We start from the raw sequence: 21,111 nt of genomic DNA on the forward strand, positions 1-21,111 counted from the left end.
AGGGGGAGAGAGAGCATGCAAAAAGAGAGGGGGAGAGAGAGAGCGCAAAAGAGAGGGGGAGAGAGTTCAAAAGAGAGAGGGGAGAGAGAGAGCGCAAAAGAGAGAGAGCGAACGCAAAAGAGAGGGGGGAGAGAGAGAGCAAAAGAGAGAGGGGAGAGAGAGAGCGCAAAAGAGGGAGAGCGAACGCAAAAGAGAGGGGGGAGAGAGAGAGCAAAAGAGAGGTGGAGCGAGAGAGAGCAATAGAGAGGGGGAGAGAGCGCAAAAGAGAAGGGGAGAGAGCACAAAAGAGAGGGGGAGAGAGCAAGGGGTGGGACCGCTGTACTGCAAAAAATGGCCCATGTGAACGGGCTTTAGGACTAGTGTTATATAATTCTCCACTTCGTGCAGAATTATATAACATTATTTGGTGGGTTTACTGCCCCTTAAATAAATGGAGCCATTTATGTCAGCTGAACAGTTTAACAATATATATCTGAAACATCAATAATGAAAACTTTACTTATAACCTTGATTGAGCACATGAACTCCTACTGCTACATGGATAGGCTGTGTTTATATGCAAGTTGATGTCATGCATGATATAGACACTTTACTCAAAAATGCGTAGTTACCCAAATAAAGGAGCAGAATCTAAGCATGTTTTTGTTATAACCTGAAACTAATACATCTGTATCAGTAGTGCACTTCTTACTAATACTGATTGGCTGAAAAATACTTTTTGTTAATGTTCATTGGTTGACAGGTGCAACTAATTCTCATTGAGCATTAGTAGGAAATAACCTTAAAGGCAAATGCATTTTTTTTTTTTTAATTTTATTTGCTTCTTTCTCTTGTTATCCTTTGCTGAAAGGTTTATCTTGGAAAGATCAGGAGCAGCAAAGCCCTCTAAGGGGCCAATTTATCATTGTCTGTCCGACATGATACGCAGTAGCATATCATGTCCGACAGACATCGCTGAATGCGGACAGCATACGCTGTCGGCATTCAGCATTGCACAAGCAGTTCTGGTGAACTGCTTGTGCAATGCCACCCCCTGCAGATTTGCGGCCAATGGGCCGCTAGCAGAGGGTGTCAATCAACCCGATCGTATACAATCGGGCGCATTGCAGACCACAGCCTCAGAGGCAGTGGACCAGATATGGAGCAGCGGTCTTAAGACCGCTGCTTCATAACTGTTGTTTCCGGTGACAGGGGCATCAGCGGCCATTCGGCCCTTGATAAATCTGCCCCTAAGAATTTTCCTCCCTGATCAATCAGCAGTGACTCAGAAGTACAATCGCACCTGAGTACTAATGAATTACTTGCTAACATAATGCCAGCCACTATTAGAAGCCAGATCTCATGTAGGATCATCCTCTCTGGCTGTGAGCACACAATTAAACACAGCTCACTGAAAGCAAGTTAGATATGTCATTCATAGAGAGATGCTTTGCTGTTGCTATGGCTACAGCTGAGCCGTGTTGCTAACATTCAGAGGACAGCACATCTTCTGATTGGTGGCCCGTGCACCCATATGCTTGTGCACATCTACTGAACAGAGTTGCTGGAGGTCAGTTAAAACTGAGCATGTGCTGCACTGTAAGGCAGTGGTGCATACGCTTATGTTGTGGGAAGTAGATTTTATGCAATATTCTATTCAGTTTTAAGAGAAAACTTTGCAAATCAAAAATGGTTCCGTTTCATTTTATATAAAGCAGATCTTGCAGTTTCTAATATTTGGAGTTTGTAAAATCAATACTACATATTTCTTCAAACAAAAAAATACTATCACATTAATATGTTACTCTTTCATATGGATGATAAAATATTTGAGTACAGCATTCACTTAAAGGACCAGTCAACACATTAGATTTGCATAATCAACAAATGCAAGATAACAAGACAATGCAATAGCACACACAGGCCCATTTATCAAAGGGCTTGCGGACCTGATCCGACACTGCAGATCAGGTCCGCAAGACCTCGCTAAATGCGGAGAGCAATACGCTCTCCGCATTTAACATTGCACCAGCAGCTCACAAGAGCTGCCGGTGCAACGCCGCCCCCTGCTGACTCGCGGCCAATCGGCCGCCAGCAGGGGGGTGTCAATCAACCCGATCGTGCTCGATTGGGTTGATTTCCGGCAATTCCTGAAGACTCGCCAGAAACACGGCCCTTCAAGCTCTGTACGGAGCTTGATAAATGGGCCTGTTAGTCTGAACTTCAAATAAGTAGTAGATTTTTTTATAACAAATTTCAAAGTTATGTATATTTCCACTCCCCTTGTACCATGTGATAGCAATCAGCCAATCACAAACGCATATACGTATAGGCTGTGAATTCTTGCACATGCTCAGTAGGATCTGGTAACTCAGAAATTGTAAATATAAAAGACTGTGCACATTTTTTTTAATGGAAGTAAATTGGAAAGTTTTTTAAAATTACATGCTGTATCTGAATCATAAAAATTTAATTTAACTTGAGTGTCCCTTTAAGTCACTGGAAGCACCTGTAGCATACATGCTCAAAAAACTGTCATCTATATGGCCTGCAGGTCAGTGACATGCATAATAAATGTCACAAAAATATTTCTAATTAATTTTTAAATGCACTGTTAAGTGTCACTTTAAATGTAGTGCTTTATAGTGATGGTAAATTTCAGACTATAAGAATGTTGTGATGAAAAAATATATTACACCTAGATTACGAGGTTTGCGTTAGCCTTAAAAAGCAGCGTTGAGAGGTCCCAATGCTGCTTTTTTCCTAACGCTGGTATTACGAGTCTTGCAGGTACAGGTGTACCGCTCACATTTTTTCTGCGACTCGAAAATACCGCAAATCCACTTACGTCAATTTCGTATCCCATATTTTCAATGGGATTTTCCTAATGCCGGTATTACGAGTCTTCCTAAAAGTGAGCGAGACACCCTCTCCTGTCAAGACTGGTACCGCATTTAAAAGTCAGTAGTTAAGAGTTTTATGGGCTAACGCCGTAACATAAAACTCTTAACTAAAGTGCTAAAAAGTACACTAACACCCATAAACTACCTATTAACCCCTGAACCGAGGCCACCCCACATCGCAAACACTAAATTAAACATTTTAACCCCTAATCTGCCAAACCGGAGATTGCTGCCACTATAATAAATATATTAACCCCTAAACCGCCGTACTCCCGCATCGAAAACACTAGTTAAATTTTATTAACCCCTAATCTGCCGTCCCTAACATCGCCGCCACCTACCTACATTTATTAACCCCTAATCTGCCGCCCCCAACGATGCCGCCACTATATTAAATGTATTAACCCCTAAACCTAAGTCTAACCCTACCCCCCCAACTTAAATATCATTTAAATACATCTAAATAAAATTACTACAATTAACTAAATTATTCCTATTTAAAACTATATACTTACCTATAAAATAAACCCTAAGATAGCTACAATATAACTAATAGTTACATTGTAGCTAGCTTAGGATTTACTTTTATTTTACAGGCAAGTTTGTATTTATTTTAACTAGGCACAATAGTTATTAAATAGTTATTAACTATTTAATAGCTACCTAGCTAAAATAAATACAAAAGTACCTGTAAAATAAAACCTAACCTAAATTACATTTACACCTAACACTACACTATAATTAAATTAATTCCCTACATTAAATTAAATTAATTACAATTAAATAAAATAAACTAAAGTACAAAAAAAAAAAAACACTACATCTTGAATGACGTCACTTAAAGGTACCGTCATTTAGTCGTCGGATGAAGACAGAAGAGGATGCTCCGCGTCGGATGTCCTGAAAATGGACCTGCTCCGCTCTGAATGGATGAAGATGGAAGATGCCGTCTGGATGAAGACTTCTGCCCGTCTGGAGGACCTCTTCTTCCCGGCTTGGATGAAGACTTCTGCTAGTCTGGAGGACCACTTCTGCCCGGTTGGGTGAAGACGTCTCAAGGTAGGGGGATCTTCAAGGGGTTAGTGTTAGGTTTTATTAAGGGGGGATTGGGGGGGGGGGTTTAGAGTAGGGTTGGGTGTGTGGGTGGTGGGTTTTAATGTTGGGGGGGGTATTGTATTTTTTTTTACAGGTAAAAGACCTGATTACTTTGGGGCAATGACCCGCAAAAAGCCCTTTTAAGGGCTATTTGTAATTTAGTATAGGGTAGGGATTTTTATTATTTTGGGAGGCATTTTATTTTATTAGGGGGATTAGATTAGGTGTAATTCGTTTAAAAAACTTGTAATTATTTTATTATTTTCTGTAATTTAGTGGGTTTTTTTTGTACTTTAGTTTATTTTATTTAATTGTAATTAAAGGGACACTGTACCCAAAATTTTTCTTTCGCGATTCAGATTGAGCATGAAATTTTAACCAACTTTCTAATTTACTCCTATTATCAAATGTTCTTCATTCTCTTGCTATCATTATTTGAAAAAGAAGGCATCTAAGCTTTTTTTTGGTTTCAGTACTCTGGACAGCACTTTTTTATTGGTGGATGAATTTATCCACCAATCAGCAAGGACAACCCAGGTTGTTCACCAAAAATGGGCCGGCATCTAAACTTACATTCTTGCATTTCAAATAAAGATACCAAGAGAATGAAGAACATTTGATAATAGGAGTAAATTAGAAAGTTGCTTAAAATGTCATGCTCAATCTGAATCACAAAAGAAAAATTTTGGGTACAGTGTCCCTTTAATTTAATTTAATGTGGATAATTAATTTAATTATAGTGTAGAGTTAGGTGTAATTGTAACTTAGGTTAGGTTTTATTTTACAGGTACTTTTGTATTTATTTTAGCTAGGTAGCTATTAAATAGTTAATAACTATTTAATAACTATTGTACCTAGTTAAAATAAATACAAACTTGCCTGTAAAATAAAAATAAACCCTAAGCTAGCTACAATGTAACTATTAGTTATATTGTAGCTAGCTTAGGGTTTATTTTATAGGTAAGTATTTAGTTTTAAATAGTATTATTTAGTTAATTGTAGTAATTTTATTTAGATGTATTTAAATTATATTTAAGTTGGGGGGGTTAGGGTTAGACTTAGGTTTAGGGGTTAATACATTTAATATAGTGGCAGCGCTGTTGGGGGTGGCAGATTAGGGGTTAGTAAATGTAGTTAGGTTGCGGCGACATTGGAGGCGGCAGATTAGGGGTTAATAAATATAATGTAGGTTGCGGCGACGTTGGGGGCAGCAGATTAGGGGTTCATAACTATAATGAGGTGGTGGCAGGGGGCGGAGCGGCAGATTAGGGGTTAATAAATATAATGCAGGTGTCTGCGATGTCGGGGGCGGCAGATTAGGTAACATGAACCCCGAATGTTTAGACTCGGGGTTCATGTTAGGGTGTTAGGTGTAAACGTAAATTTTAATTCCCCATAGTAATCAATGGGGCTGCGTTAGGAGCTGAACGCTGCTTATTTGTAGGTGTTAGGTTATTTTTCAGCCGGCTCTGCCCCATTGATTACTATGGGGAAATCGTGCACAAGCACGTTTAGCCAGCTCACCGCTACCGTAAGCAGCGCTGGTATTGAGATGAGATGTGGTCATGTGGAGCAAAATTTTGCTCTTCGCTCACTTTTCTGTGGCTAACGCCGGGTTTAAAAAAAAACATAATACGAGTGTTGTCTGTAGGTGAGCGGTGAGCATAAACTGCTCATTAGCACCGCACAGCCTTACTGACAAAACTCGTAATCTAGCCGTTAGTTTGCAAGTAAAGCCACATCAATATTTTTTTTATAAAGTGTGTATGTATATATATATATATATATATATATATATTTTATAATAAAAGATTTATAATCCTAATTGGTATTGTCTGTTCCTCCTCCCCCTTCATTTCCTCTTTTGGCTGGGTTGTGATGTATAGAGCAGTCACATTCTCTATATAGGCTTTCTAAGTGCTTTTTAAGAGGCTGGACTTCAAGATTGTCAAATGACACACATGCTGATTGGATGTTCACTAGAATTGTCATAAAAAAAAAAAAAGAGTTCATCCAAGTGGGCCGGCATAACATTGCAATAGAAGCATTACTATATGCAGTAATTTAACCCTTTAACAGAAGTATTAAAAACAGAAAAGGTGCACATACACTTTTTTAATGGCAAAGATTAAATATATGGCATTTGATTAGTTAAGGTTTTCCATCACTTTAATTGTCTATTAACGTGTAACCATTTGGCATCCAGAAAGGGGCTGCACCAGAAATTAGAATCCAAATGATGTTTCACAGACGGACGAACAATACATTTTGGTGTGTGTACTGCGTTCCTGTGTCCTGCAGAACAGTATGCAGTTTCCTGAAGCCTTTCAGCAGATAAAAATGTTACAATGATGTTGGCTGTCACAGTAAACAAGCGACCTGTCTCAATATGTTTCATCGGTCCACTTTACAGTTAAGTGCCTGTTACGATTTTCCAGCAGGGATGCACGTTTTTTCCCAGCATGCCATCCTGCCAAGCTCTGTCACCACAGCATGAGAGATCAGCAAGCCCGTAATACAGTGTGCATGAATGGACATGCAGAGCACAATTGTCTGATCTGATTACTCCCACCCACACCCAAGAGAAAATCAATAAATAGACCTCTACAGTCAAAGGCTGCGATAGTGCAGGGGCAGGCACAACAAAGAAGCTGTAGGAAGCAGTTTTGGGCAGCACCTCGGCAAGCAATATTCAGACAGCACCTAAACATTTTGATACAACTCAGCCTCTTTCCAATTGCTGAGAAGTATAACAGAATAGAAAAGAAAACAGAAGCATGGCAGCTAAAATAAAGAATTTGTTTTTGTCTACTTGCTAAAAAAATTGTTTGTAAAGCAATATATTACAGAGGCGACTGGTTAAGGGCACAAGAAAGTCAAAATTAAATATTTATGATTCCAACACAGCATGCAATTTTAGAAAATAAAACTTTCCAATTTAGCTCTATTGTCAAAGTTGCCTCTGTATTTTTTGTTAAAACCTAGCTCCATTCCATAGTAGCACTTGAAAGAGCATGAGTCTTGAGCTCTATGTCATATTAAAAGCATGCATGCCTGCCGAAAAATCGCAAAAGGCACCACAGACTACCCCCTAGCCTGGCCTGCTAAAATACATGGTTTTCAAGAGGTCTAAAGATATATTTAAAGAAAAAAATGTAAACTGGTGTGAATATTGTTTTCTAATAAACCTGGATTCTGTTGGTGAATGGAAAGTGACTAGATAAAGTCATTTGAAAACAATGAACAATTACTAATGGATTTGAATTGCTTTGAATTTGAAAAAGGCTTAAGATGTAAAAGCAGACAATAAAAACTCTTAATGATTTAAATAAACCCCTCAGAAAAAGTTGAAGAACCCGTGGGACACCATTCCAAGGTGGCTTGCCAAAAATGCCACCTCTGTCACTGCCAGGTGCCAACTAACCAAAGTACAGTTTTATTTAGCTGGAGCAGCAACCTCTCTCTCCTAGACCACAAGTGGGAGAATAAAGCATACGGCGGTCCACATTTAAGAAGATTTGTGTAGACAAGAACCTGTCTGCTCGCATTTGAGGCCCCTGGATCAGCAACCCTGTCCCTTGTAGGTGACATGGCTTGTCAGTTATCCTGGAATAAGCCTGGGCTGTCTTACTGCCATATTAAGAAGCTGCTTCTTGATTTTCCGTTGTAGTCTCACATGAGCCAGCCTGCACGGAAACAGCCCCAAAAGCTATTTAGGCAGCTTCGTAAATGGGGGTGTCTTTTTTTGAGCCAGAAGGACTCATCAGATAGGACATTAAGCCAAGGCATAGTAAGTATTTACCAAGATACCAAAAAAAAAAATTAAAGAGAGATAGCGTGTGATACCATTTTTTTTGTTTTTTATTTAAGAACATAATATCACTGATACCAGTGAAACAAAGTGATACTTTTTTATGTATTTTATAGTTTAACATACCTGCTGACAACTTTAAAAAACAGGTCTAATCTGTAGTGATGGCACTTTGAGATCCATAAGTTGGTTACTTGTTGATGTTTGGGCACTTAGAACCAAAAAAACATTCAGCATCTCAGCTTTAGAGTCAGAATATTTTACTCAAAAAGTCTATTTCAACAGCCTATCGATTTTGTTTTGTGCTCATAAGACAGTGTCCCTTAGGCAACAGCAGCATATTGTATTGTTGATGAACCTTAATTATGCTGTGCGCAGAGACTAATTAAACATATTGGTTATTGAGCCGGCATGAACAAGCTAAACATCTCTTCTAACCAAACAGCCACTACAGACAACCTTGTTCCTACATTTGTTGAAACCACCAATAATTTCTTTGATACATGATTTTTGTGTTCACTTCTTTGCTGCCAGGATAGCTCTGCATGTCTGTCTGTCTGTTTGTCTGTCTGTCTATCTAGATATATATATATACAGGGGTGGAAAAATATTGCTATAGTTTACTAGTCAGGGGTTAAAAGCTACTAGCCCAGAGAGAAAAATTTACTAGTCCACTCAATGTTAAAGATAGGAAAAAGCCAAATTTCAAAGTCGTCCACTGCAATTTCTAAGTTGTCCGGGACTAGTGGACCACTTGAAATTTCAAGCCCTGAATATATATATATATATATATATATCTTTTTTTAGCATTATATTATAATGTAGGTGTTTCTACTTCGAAAAAATTTGGTCACAAAAAGAAACCAAAAAATTCTGATATCATAGGCGCTAATGAAAGCTTAAAATAGTAATGTGAATATAAATTACTTACTAAGTGTGAATGTGATGCAACCAAATTATTTAATAAATGTGATGCAACAAATAAATAAAGTGATTATGACAAATAAAGTGAACGTGGCAACAAAATTAAAAATATTGTGCAGAATCTGCATAAATTTAATAATATAAAAGGTATATATATAAAAAATGCAAAAGAGTATAAAGTAACAATTGCGTTGATCAGACGCAGTTAACAGTGTAGTATACAATTTGCAACATTGACTATATTACAAATGCTAAAAGAACAAACATCAAATAAAAATCCATTTGAAGCAATACGAAGAAACTAATAAATCCTGTTGATTGTTGGAAGGATAAGCTTGTCACGCCTGAGATTGAATTTTCAGGTCAAGCTGGAACGAAATAAGGGACTGCTCAAACGGCAGAAAAGGCACCAAATGAAGGTTAACACTTTTACTTAAACCGAAATCGGTGATGAGGCGAATAGATCCCTTCTCTTTGGCACAATCTCCGACACTGTCAACACCCGCTTGGATGCGGCGTCTCAATATGGCGATAGGGTAGGAACATTCCGCAAAAAATACATCTTCAGTTGCGGTTGAGCCATCTGTGAATGAGGAGGAGGTCCCTGATGAGGCATTAATCTCTATATTACCTCTTTTGTGTAAGAAATCTGCAGTTGGGGTCCCTGTCAGAGAGGTGTCTGATGCTCCTGTGGTGGTTCCTGTGGCTGAGAAGGTGGAGGAAGCCCAATCTAATCTTCAGGAGGTGGTTCTTGCTACATCTAATGTGTTAGCTGCTCCAGATGTTCTTGAAGCCCTGTTCCCCAATTCTGTGGATGATACTGTTGCTGTTCCTGGGAGGGAGAATTTTTCCTTCACTGAGTCATCTTGTGATCGTGCTCCTGATGCTGTTCTTGGTGAAGGGGAGAACATTGATTGGTCTTCTGTTGTGTCCTCTGGTTCTGAGGAGGATATGGACACTGCAGAGAAAAAACATAATTTATGCTTACCTGATAAATTCCTTTCTTCTGTAGTGTGATCAGTCCACGGGTCATCATTACTTCTGGGATATTACTCCTCCCCAACAGGAAGTGCAAGAGGATTCACCCAGCAGAGCTGCATATAGCTCCTCCCCTCTATGTCACTCCCAGTCATTCGACCAAGGACCAACGAGAAAGGAAAAGCCAAGGGTGAAGTGGTGACTGGAGTATAAATTAAAAAATATTTACCTGCCTTAAAAACAGGGCGGGCCGTGGACTGATCACACTACAGAAGAAAGGAATTTATCAGGTAAGCATAAATTATGTTTTCTTCTGTTAAGTGTGATCAGTCCACGGGTCATCATTACTTCTGGGATACCAATACCAAAGCAAAAGTACACGGATGACGGGAGGGATAGGCAGGCTCTTTATACAGAAGGAACCACTGCCTGAAGAACCTTTCTCCCAAAAATAGCCTCCGATGAAGCAAAAGTGTCAAATTTGTAAAATTTGGAAAAAGTATGAAGCGAAGACCAAGTTGCAGCCTTGCAAATCTGTTCAACAGAGGCCTCATTCTTGAAGGCCCAAGTGGAAGCCACAGCTCTAGTAGAATGAGCTGTAATTCTTTCAGGAGGCTGCTGTCCAGCAGTCTCATAAGCTAAACGAATTATGCTACGAAGCCAAAAAGAAAGAGAGGTAGCGGAAGCTTTTTGACCTCTCCTCTGCCCAGAGTAAATGACAAACAGAGAAGACGTTTGTCGAAATTCCTTAGTTGCCTGTAAGTAAAATTTTAGAGCACGGACTACATCCAGGTTGTGCAGTAGACGTTCCTTCTTTGAAGAAGGATTTGGGCATAAAGAAGGAACAACAATCTCTTGATTGATATTCCTGTTAGTAACTACCTTAGGTAAGAACCCAGGTTTAGTACGCAGGACTACCTTATCCGAATGAAAAATCAAATAAGGAGAATCACAATGTAAGGCTGATAATTCAGAGACTCTTCGAGCCAAGGAAATAGCCATTAAAAATAGAACTTTCCAAGATAACAACTTTATATCAATGGAATGAAGGGGTTCAAACGGAACGCCCTGAAAAACATTAAGAACAAGGTTTAGACTCCATGGTGGAGCAACAGTTTTAAACACAGGCTTAATCCTGGTCAAAGCCTGACAAAAAGCCTGGACGTCAGGAACTTCTGACAGACGTTTGTGTAACAGAATGGACAGAGCTGAGATCTGTCCCTTTAATGAACTAGCAGATAAACCCTTTTCTAAACCTTCTTGTAGAAAAGACAATATCCTAGGAATCCTAACCTTACTCCAAGAGTAACCTTTGGATTCACACCAATATAGGTATTTACGCCATATCTTATGGTAAATCTTTCTGGTAACAGGTTTCCTAGCCTGTATTAAGGTATCAATAACTGACTCAGAAAACCCACGTCTTGATAAAATCAAGCGTTCAATTTCCAAGCAGTCAGCTTCAGAGAAGTTAGATTTTGATGTTTGAAGGGACCCTGTATCAGAAGGTCCTGTTTCAGAGGTAGAGACCAAGGTGGACAGGATGACATGTCCACCAGGTCTGCATACCAAGTCCTGCGTGGCCACGCAGGTGCTATTAGAATCACTGATGCTCTCTCTTGTTTGATTCTGGCAATCAATCGCGGAAGCAACGGGAAGGGTGGAAACACGTAAGCCATCCTGAAGTCCCAAGGTGCTGTCAGAGCATCTATCAGGACTGCTCCTGGATCCCTGGATCTGGACCCGTAACGAGGAAGCTTGGCGTTCTGTCGAGACGCCATGAGATCTATCTCTGGTTTGCCCCAACGTCGAAGTATTTGGGCAAAGACCTCCGGATGAAGTTCCCACTCCCCCGGATGAAAAGTCTGACGACTTAAGAAATCCGCCTCCCAGTTCTCCACTCCCGGGATGTGGATTGCTGACAGGTGGCAAGAGTGAGACTCTGCCCAGAGAATTATCTTTGATACTTCCATCATAGCTAGGGAGCTTCTTGTCCCTCCCTGATGGTTGATGTAAGCTACAGTCGTGATGTTGTCCGACTGAAACCTGATGAACCCCCGAGTTGTCAACTGGGGCCAAGCCAGAAGGGCATTGAGAACTGCTCTCAATTCCAGAATGTTTATTGGCAGGAGACTCTCCTCCTGACTCCATTGTCCCTGAGCCTTCAGAGAATTCCAGACGGCACCCCAACCTAGAAGGCTGGCGTCTGTTGTTACAATTGTCCAGTCTGGTCTGCTGAATGGCATCCCCCTGGACAGATGTGGCCGAGAAAGCCACCATAGAAGAGAATTTCTGGTCTCTTGATCCAGATTCAGAGAAGGGGATAAGTCTGAGTAATCCCCATTCCACTGACTTAGCATGCACAGTTGCAGTGGTCTGAGGTGTAAGCGTGCAAAGGGTACTATGTCCATTGCCGCTACCATTAAGCCGATTCCCTCCATGCATTGAGCCACTGACGGGTGTTGAATGGAATGAAGGGTGCGGCAAGCACTTTGAAGTCTTGTTAGCCTGTCCTCTGTCAGGTAAATCTTCATTTCTACAGAATCTATAAGAGTCCCCAGGAAGGGAACTCTTGTGAGTGGAACGAGTGAACTTTTCTTTTCGTTCACCTTCCATCCATGTGAACTTAGAAATGCCAGCACTAACTCTGTATGAGACTTGGCAGTTTGAAAGCTTGAAGCTTGTATCAGAATGTCGTCTAGGTATGGAGCTACCGAGATTCCCCGCGGTCTTAGTACCGCCAGAAGAGCACCCAGAACCTTTGTGAAGATTCTTGGAGCTGTAGCCAATCCGAATGGAAGAGCCACAAACTGGTAATGCCTGTCTAGGAAGGCAAACCTTAGGTACCGATAATGATCTTTGTGAATCCGTATGTGAAGGTAAGTATCTTTTAAATCTACAGTGGTCATGTACTGACCCTCTTGGATCATAGGTAAAATTGTCCGAATAGTCTCCATCTTGAACGATGGAACTCTTAGGAATTTGTTTAGGATCTTTAAGTCCAGGATTGGTCTGAAAGTTCCCTCTTTTTTGGGAACCACAAACTGATTTGAGTAAAACCCCTGTCCCTGTTCCGATCGTGGAACTGGATGGATTACTCCCATTAACAAGAGCTCTTGTACGCAGCGTAGAAACGCCTCTTTCTTTGTCTGGATTGTTGACAATCTTGACAGATGAAATCTCTCTCTTGGAGGAGAGTATTTGAAGTCCAGAAGGTATCCCTGAGATATTATCTCTAGCGCCCAGGGATCCTGAACATCTCTTGCTCAAGCCTGGGCGAAGAGAGAAAGTCTGCCCCCCACTAGATCCGATCCCGGATCGGGGGCCCTCAATTCATGCTGTCTTAGGGGCAGCAGCAGGTTTCCTAGTCTGCTTGCCCTTGTTCCAGGACTGGTTAGGTTTCCAGCCTTGTCTGTAGCGAGCAACAGCTCCTTCCTGTTTTGGTGCAGAGGAAGTTGATGCTGCTCCAGCTTTGAAATTACGAAAGGAACGAAAATTAGACTGTCTAGTCTTGGCTTTGGCTTTGTCCTGAGGCAGGGCATGGCTTTTACCTCCTGTAATGTCAGCGATAATCTCTTTCAACCCGGGCCCGAATAAGGTCTGCCCTTTGAAAGGTATATTAAGCAATTTAGACTTAGAAGTAACATCAGCTGACCAGGATTTTAGCCACAGCGCCCTGCGTGCCTGAATGGCGAATCCTGAATTCTTCGCCGTAAGTTTAGTAAGATGTACTACGGCCTCCGAAATGAATGAATTAGCTAGTTTAAGGACTCTAAGCCTGTCCGTAATGTCGTCCAGAGTAGCTGAACCAATGTTCTCTTCCAGAGACTCAATCCAGGATGCCGCTGCAGCCGTGATCGGCGCAATGCATGCAAGGGGTTGCAATATAAAACCTTGTTGAACAAACATTTTCTTAAGGTAACCCTCTAACTTTTTATCCATTGGATCTGAAAAAGCACAGCTATCCTCCACCGGGATAGTGGTACGCTTAGCTAAGGTAGAAACTGCTCCCTCCACCTTAGGGACCGTTTGCCATAAGTCCCTTGTGGTGGCGTCTATTGGAAACATTTTTCTAAATATCGGAGGGGGTGAGAACGGCACACCGGGTCTATCCCACTCCTTAGTAACAATTTCAGTAAGTCTCTTAGGTATAGGAAAAACCTCAGTACTCGTCGGTACCGCAAAATATTTATCCAACCTACACATTTTCTCTGGTATTGCAACTGTGTTACAATCATTCAGAGCCGCTAACACCTCCCCTAGTAATACACGGAGGTTTTCCAGTTTAAATTTAAAATTTGAAATATCTGAATCCAGTCTGTTTGGATCAGAACCGTCACCCACAGAATGAAGTTCTCCGTCCTCATGTTCTGCCACCTGTGACGCAGTGTCTGACATGGCCCTAATATTATCAGCGCACTCTGTTCTCACCCCAGAGTGATCACGCTTACCTCTTAGTTCTGGTAATTTAGCCAAAACCTCAGTCATAACAGTAGCCATATCCTGTAATGTGATTTGTAATGGCCGCCCAGATGTACTCGGCGCTACAATATCACGCACCTCCCTCTGAGCGGGAGATGTACGTACTGACACGTGAGGCGAGTTAGTCGGCATAACTCTCCCCTCGTTGTTTGGTGAAATTTGTTCAATTTGTACAGATTGACTTTTATTTAAAGTAGCATCAATACAGTTAGTACATAAATTTCTATTGGGCTCCACTTTGGCATTGCAACAAATGACACAGGTATCATCCTCTGAATCAGACATGTTTAACACACTAGCAAATAAACTTGCAACTTGGAAATACAATTCAATTAGAATAATATTAAAACATACTGTGCCTTTAAGAAGCACAGAAGATCTATGACAGTTGAAAATTAATAAATTGAAACAGTTATAGCCTCAATCCTTGTAAACAACACAACTTTAGCAAAGGTTTAATCCCATTAGCAAAGATAACAAATTCTGAAAGCAGGAAACAAATTACAGAATAAACGTTTTTTATCTCAGTCAAACTATAATTCTCACAGCTCTGCTGAGAGAAATTACCTCCCTCAAAATAAGTTTTGAAGACCCCTGAGCTCTGTAGAGATGAACCGGATCATGCAGGGAATACAATGAGTTGCTGACTGAAATATTTGATGCAGTAAAAGCGCCAAAAAAACGGCCCCTCCCCCTCACACACAGCAGTGAGGGAGAACAGAAACTGTCAGAAAAACAGATTAAGCAACTGCCAAGTGGAAAAATAGTGCCCAAACATTTATTCACTCAGTACCTCAGTAAATGAAAACGATTTTACATTCCAGCAAAATCGTTAAACATAATCTCTAGTTATTAAACAGCTTTATGTATTTCTTACAGTGTAATTCTAGTGAAGTACCATTCCCCAGAATACTGAAGTGTAAAGTATACATACATGACATTATATCGGTATGGCAGGATTTTCTCATCAATTCCATTGTCAGAAAATAAAAACTGCTACATACCTCTATGCAGATTCATCTGCCCGCTGTCCCCTGATCTGAAGTTTACCTCTCCTCAGATGGCCGAGAAACAGCAATATGATCTTAACTACTCCGGCTAAAATCATAACAAAAACTCTGGTAGATTCTTCTTCAAACTCTGCCAGAGAGATAATAACACACTCCGGTGCTATTTTAAAATAACAAACTTTTGATTGAAGATATAAAACTAAGTATAATCACCATAGTCCTCTCACACATCCTATCTAGTTGTTGGGTGCAAGAGAATGACTGGGAGTGACGTAGAGGGGAGGAGCTATATGCAGCTCTGCTGGGTGAATCCTCTTGCACTTCCTGTTGGGGAGGAGTAATATCCCAGAAGTAATGATGACCCGTGGACTGATCACACTTAACAGAAGAAAGTGATAGATGGAAGAGTCCTGATTTGAATCTTCCAGTAGTTAAGAGTGTAGATCCAGATACTGCAAGTGATGCTGACTCTTTAATTTCAGAGTTTTCTTCTGTCTGTACTAAAGACGTTCCCTCTGACTCAAGCCAGTGTATTGGTGACTTTTCTGATGTCTCTTCTGTTGGTTATCTAGATAAAATAGATGTGAACCAACTTGCTGAAGTTACTGGTTATGAGGCTGGCAAGGGGGAGTCTAGGAGGTCGGAACGTCACAGAAGCAGATTTAAAGGATCTCCTTTGAGTCCTAAGAAAAAGAAAAGAAAGAAGAAGTCCTGATGTTAATGCTTTTTTGTTTTTCTTTAATTTATTTTTGTGATGTTTCTGACCATTTCTTCCCTTAATGTCAGGTGTATGAAAACTATAGCATAGAAAGTTATTATCTGTATGTTCTGCTAATATTCTGTGTTTGCAGGAATGTAGTCTCTCCGAACATCCTTAATGTGGTCCTAAAGTATGGTCTTGTTCTTCTGATAGAAATGGGGGGAGGTGGGAGTTTTGTTCAAGGGGTTTTGTTTTTCTATCCTTAATGTAGTTCATATTGTCCCAGGTCGGGTTCTTTTGGTTAGTTTTAGTTTTTGTGGGACTGTTTTTCGTTTGTTTAATGTATATGCTTCTCCAAATAGTGTAGAACGTTTGCTTGATTTTGAAACATTAAAGTTTTTTCTGCCAGGTCGAAATCCAACTTTTTTGGTTGGGGATTTTAATTGAATTATTAAGAATGGGGACAGAGAGGGTGAGAGTAATTGCAAGGTGGATATAGCTCAGGGAATTTTTTAGTTGATCTGCTTAAATCTTTCGGTTTAAAGGATGCCTTTGGGTGTTTCATTTTCAGGGGAGGGTTTGACTTTCTTTAGTGATAGTGGTGGGATAAAATCTCGAATTGATTTATGTTTTTTATCTAAATTTCTAGGTGTTGATGATTTTTCTTTAAAGCGGATGCCCTTTACAGATCATGCCCTTTTGATGTGTAAGGTGAATTGTGATTTGAAGATCAAGTATAGTAAGGTGTTTGGAAACTGAAGGTGGATTTGTTAGAAGATGAGAAGATTAAGCGTCAGTTTCTTTGGATGTAAGAAAGGTGGCATGAAAGAAAGTGTGATTTTAGTAATGTGCTTATGTGGTGGGAATTGTTGAAGGTGGAAATAAAGAGGTTTTTTTATTAAGAAAGGCTGTGAGAAAGCTAGAATGGAAAGGGAGATGTATGATAAATGGTATCTGAGGTTCTTGTATGTGTATGAATTGAGAAATTGTGGTATTGATATGCATGAGGAAATTGTTGAAGCAAGAAAGATAATTAAAAAGTGTATGCATGATAAAGGAAAGAAAATTGTTTTTATGGCAAGATTACAGAAAATGAAAAAGGATGAGTCTTGTAGTAAATGATGGAAAAGGATGAGTCTTGTAGTGAATATTTTTTTAAGAAAGCTTTTGAAGGAAATACTGTTTTTTTTAGTGTTTTTGATAAGGATGAGTGTGAAATTAATGGTACGAATGGTGTTTTGCGTTAAGTTTGTGAGTTTTATAGTGAGCTGTATAAAGAAAAGACGAGATGTTTTATTGGAAAAGGAGTTGTTGGAAGACATTGAGGTTAAGTTGGAAAAATATGATAATGATTTGTTAGAAAGGGATATAAGTTTGAATGAAATTGCAGAGGTTGTAAGGAGTTTTAAAAATGGGAAGGTACCTGGTTGTGATGGTTTGCCTGTTGAATTTTATACTTGTTTTTGGAATTTGATTGAGGTGGCAATGTTGGATGTTTGTAAGTTTGTTTTGAGAATGAATCTTTTGCCTATTTCAATTAGGAAAGTTTTGATTGTTTTGTTATTTAAAAAGGGTGATAAGAGAGATTTGAGGAATTGGAAGCCGATTACTTTGTTGAATGTTGACTATAAGGTTATTGCAAAGGTGCTGGCAAATAGAATATGTGGAGTGATTGGTAAGGTTGTGGCTGAAGAGAAAGTGTGTGCTGTTCCTGGGCATCAGATTTCTGAAAGTTTGTTGTTACTACGTGATGTTCTGTGGTATGTGAGGGAGAGGATGAGGTCTGTTGCTGTTGCTATTGTGGATTTTGAAAAAGCGTATGATAGAGTAGTGCATGATTTTATGTTTTATATTTTAGAACGTTTAGGTTTTTCTGGTAAGATTATTGTATGGTTTAAATGTTTGTATTGTGATACTGTGAGGTTTTTTGACTGAGGAATTTTGTGTTAAATATGGAGTGCTTCAAGGTTGTCCTTTGTCTCCTGTGTTATTTGTATGTGTCATTGAGCCATTGTTAACTAGTTTGAGGAAGGATAAAATTAGTTAGAGGTGTGAGTGTTCCTGGCAGTTATGGAAGGGGTTTGAAAGTGGTTGGGTATATGGATGATGTGAGTGTGGTATGTGAGACTCAGGCTAGATTGAGGAGGGTGAAAACTTTGGTTGAATGTTTTTGTATGGCAAGTGGTTTTAGAGTTAATTGGAATAAGTGTAAAGTTAAAGTTTTTGGTAATTATAGGGAGATTGATTCCTGTGGATGGCTTGTGACTGACGGTGCAATAGAGGTGTTGGGTGTGAAATTTGATGTGGATTTGAAAGGCTTGGAAAGTTGGTAGAATGCTTTTGATAAAGTGAGTAGAAAACTTCAGTTTTGGTCTTTAAGGACTTTATCTTTGGAAGGAAAAATGTTAGCTATTAACTACCTCTTTTAAGCGTAGGGTTTAAGTGTTTTTTTTATATTTGTCTTTTCCATTGACTTCTATGGGAAATACGTGAATGCGCAAGCGATTTGGCTGTTTGGATTATGTGGCTTAACACGCGCACAAAATAAGTTATTTTGCAACTTGTAATATCTGTGCAACCCCAAATGCAAAAAAGCCATAACGCGCATGATGTTTTTGCAGCTGATTTGCCGCGTGAATAGTAATCTTGCCCTTTGTGTTTACACTTCCATCCAACGTCGGATTTCTCAAAAATCGAACCATAACAGGTTTGTTTTTATGGTAACCTAACCTTACACTAAAAAAGATACATTTAATTTCTGTTATCCTTACCTGTGATTGCCTCTAGAGAGGAAGGCAAAGGAGTTATGTAGGTCACAATACAAAGATACCTTGAATTTATGAAAAAAATAGTTTTATTTAAAGAGAAACTTTTTTTTATTTTATTACGGGCCAGATTACGAGTTAAGTGCAAAATATTGCTTATGTTAAAGAGATATTTGTGCTCAACTAAGTAATACCAGCACACGCTAATATGCACTGGTATTATAAATTCAGTGCAATGAGAACGCAACCTTGCGTTTGCATTGCATGGAACCATTGCGCTCACAAGAGCGCTTCCATATGCTCCAATGGGAGTCTCGTTCTTAAGCCATCATACACGGCACAGAACCTAAATGCAGCGAAGGGGGTAAGTAGCACAACATTGGGCAGCAATTTTAAATATATATATATGTATATGATTATATACATATATATACAGTATATATATATTTGTTAATATGTGTAGATACACATATTAACATATAAATATATATATGTATATAAGCATATACATATATATTTACAGGGAACACACAGTTCCCATAGACCACAATGTAAAGGCACTTTTAACCCCTTAAAACTGCATAGTGCAGTATTTTTTATGGGGAAAAAAGCTACCTTCTATTTCGGGACATTTGGGGCACTTTTAGAAAATTAATCAGAGGTCTAGTCCTAAATTGTTAAATGTATTGCTGCCCTGGGCATAGGCCTAGTTGGAATTATGGAGATTTTTATATGTAATAACATTTTTAATAAAATATTAACTTAACTCCAAGTAGTCTTATATCTGAGCCAGCAATAAATATTATATATAACAATACATTTCTAAAGTGAAACACTTGCATTTTTGCAAACTTTAATATTTCAATGGGAACTGAGCGTCAAAAAGCCTATTTTTCCTCTTTTACAGCTAGTTCTGTATGCTGTAATGTTTGAGACTTTATCGACAGCATCTGACATTGTTTTAACTGTTTGCGTGTTCAATGGAAACCTTCTGTAATTTTGCACTTTCGGCTTCTCTTATTTTCTTGCGTACTTTGGTAATGATGGAAAATGCACCATCAGAAACTGTCGATAAGCGCAATAGCTTCTGATAGCAATTTTTGCATTTTGTGACCTTGCACAAAACCATTTATGGCTCTATAGAAACAAGCCCATAGTTGGGGAATTGTCTCTGTCCATCAGTGAGCAATTGATCCCTCGATATCTGTTCTGCACAATATAATTCCTTTTAGTTTCAATATCAATTTAAACAGCAACTTACTCTTCTTTATAAACCAGATATGTATTTAACGTCCTAAATTGCCGCACTTTCTTATGCACGAGAAAATACTTTTTAGGTTAATGTCTCTTTAAATAAAAAACGTCCCTGAAAAAATGAATGATGCAGGAGACACAATGTTCTTGCTCATTATTGTAAACAACTCTGTGTGTTTTGAAAGCCGCTGTCAATACAAATTACTAGGAAACAAAATGTTGGAATTGCAAAAGGCAGCTCAGCTGGCTGCAGTCGGCACTTAACAGCGCTGGGGTCTATTTCCGACTTTGAATGGCTTCTGTGTGCTTTTAATTCACTCTCTCTCATTTCCCCGTCCTCCCTCTCTAGCACTAAGTATTCAAGCATTTATAGGAGTAGTACAAAGCACGTCTCTCTGCCTCGCTCATTGCCATCACCAGCTCTGCCAAGGCTATTTCAGTCTTGTTTTCCTATTGGGAAAATGAGTTTTGTTGGCAATTTTCATGCTATTAAAGGGATTCTATCATGTTGTAAAAAACATACTACAGAAAGTGAGTGGGGAAGAGCAGATTATCTTGAAGAAAGTAATATGCACCAACCAGGTCCTCAGTGTGCCAAAGTGGTATATTTAAGTCTCAGGACTGCAAGAATTCAATGGTGTCAGTAATGTTATTTGCTCTTCCTAGGGCCAGGCAAAAGCTATGCAGGTGATAACAGGGGAATTTACAGGGAACACAGAGGTCAAAAGCAAACTTCCATGATTCAGAGAGATATAGGGGCCTATTTACTATGGTGTGAGCGGACATGATTCGTTATAGCGGATCATGTCCGCTGCATATCGATAAATGCCGACAGCATATGGTGTCGGCATTTATCATTGCACCAGCAGTTCTTGTGAACTGCTGGTGCAATGCAGCCCCCCACTAGCAGGGGTGTCAATCAACCCGATCGTATTCGATCGGGTTGATTTCTGTCTGCCGCCTCAGAGCAGGTGGACAAGATATGGAGCAGCGGCCTTTAGACCGCTGCTTCATAACTTCTGTTTCCGGCGAGCCTTCATACGGAGCTTGATGAATTGACCCCATAGAGAGACATAAAAACTAAACTTCCATGATTCAGAGAGATATAGAGAGACATAAAAACTAAACTTCCATGATTCAGAGAGATATAGAGAGACATAAAAACTAAACTTCCATGATTCAGAGAGATATAGAGAGACATAAAAACTAA

This window comes from Bombina bombina, chromosome 12 (assembly GCF_027579735.1).
Source record: "Bombina bombina isolate aBomBom1 chromosome 12, aBomBom1.pri, whole genome shotgun sequence".
In the NCBI taxonomy this organism is placed as follows: Eukaryota; Metazoa; Chordata; class Amphibia; order Anura; family Bombinatoridae; genus Bombina; species Bombina bombina.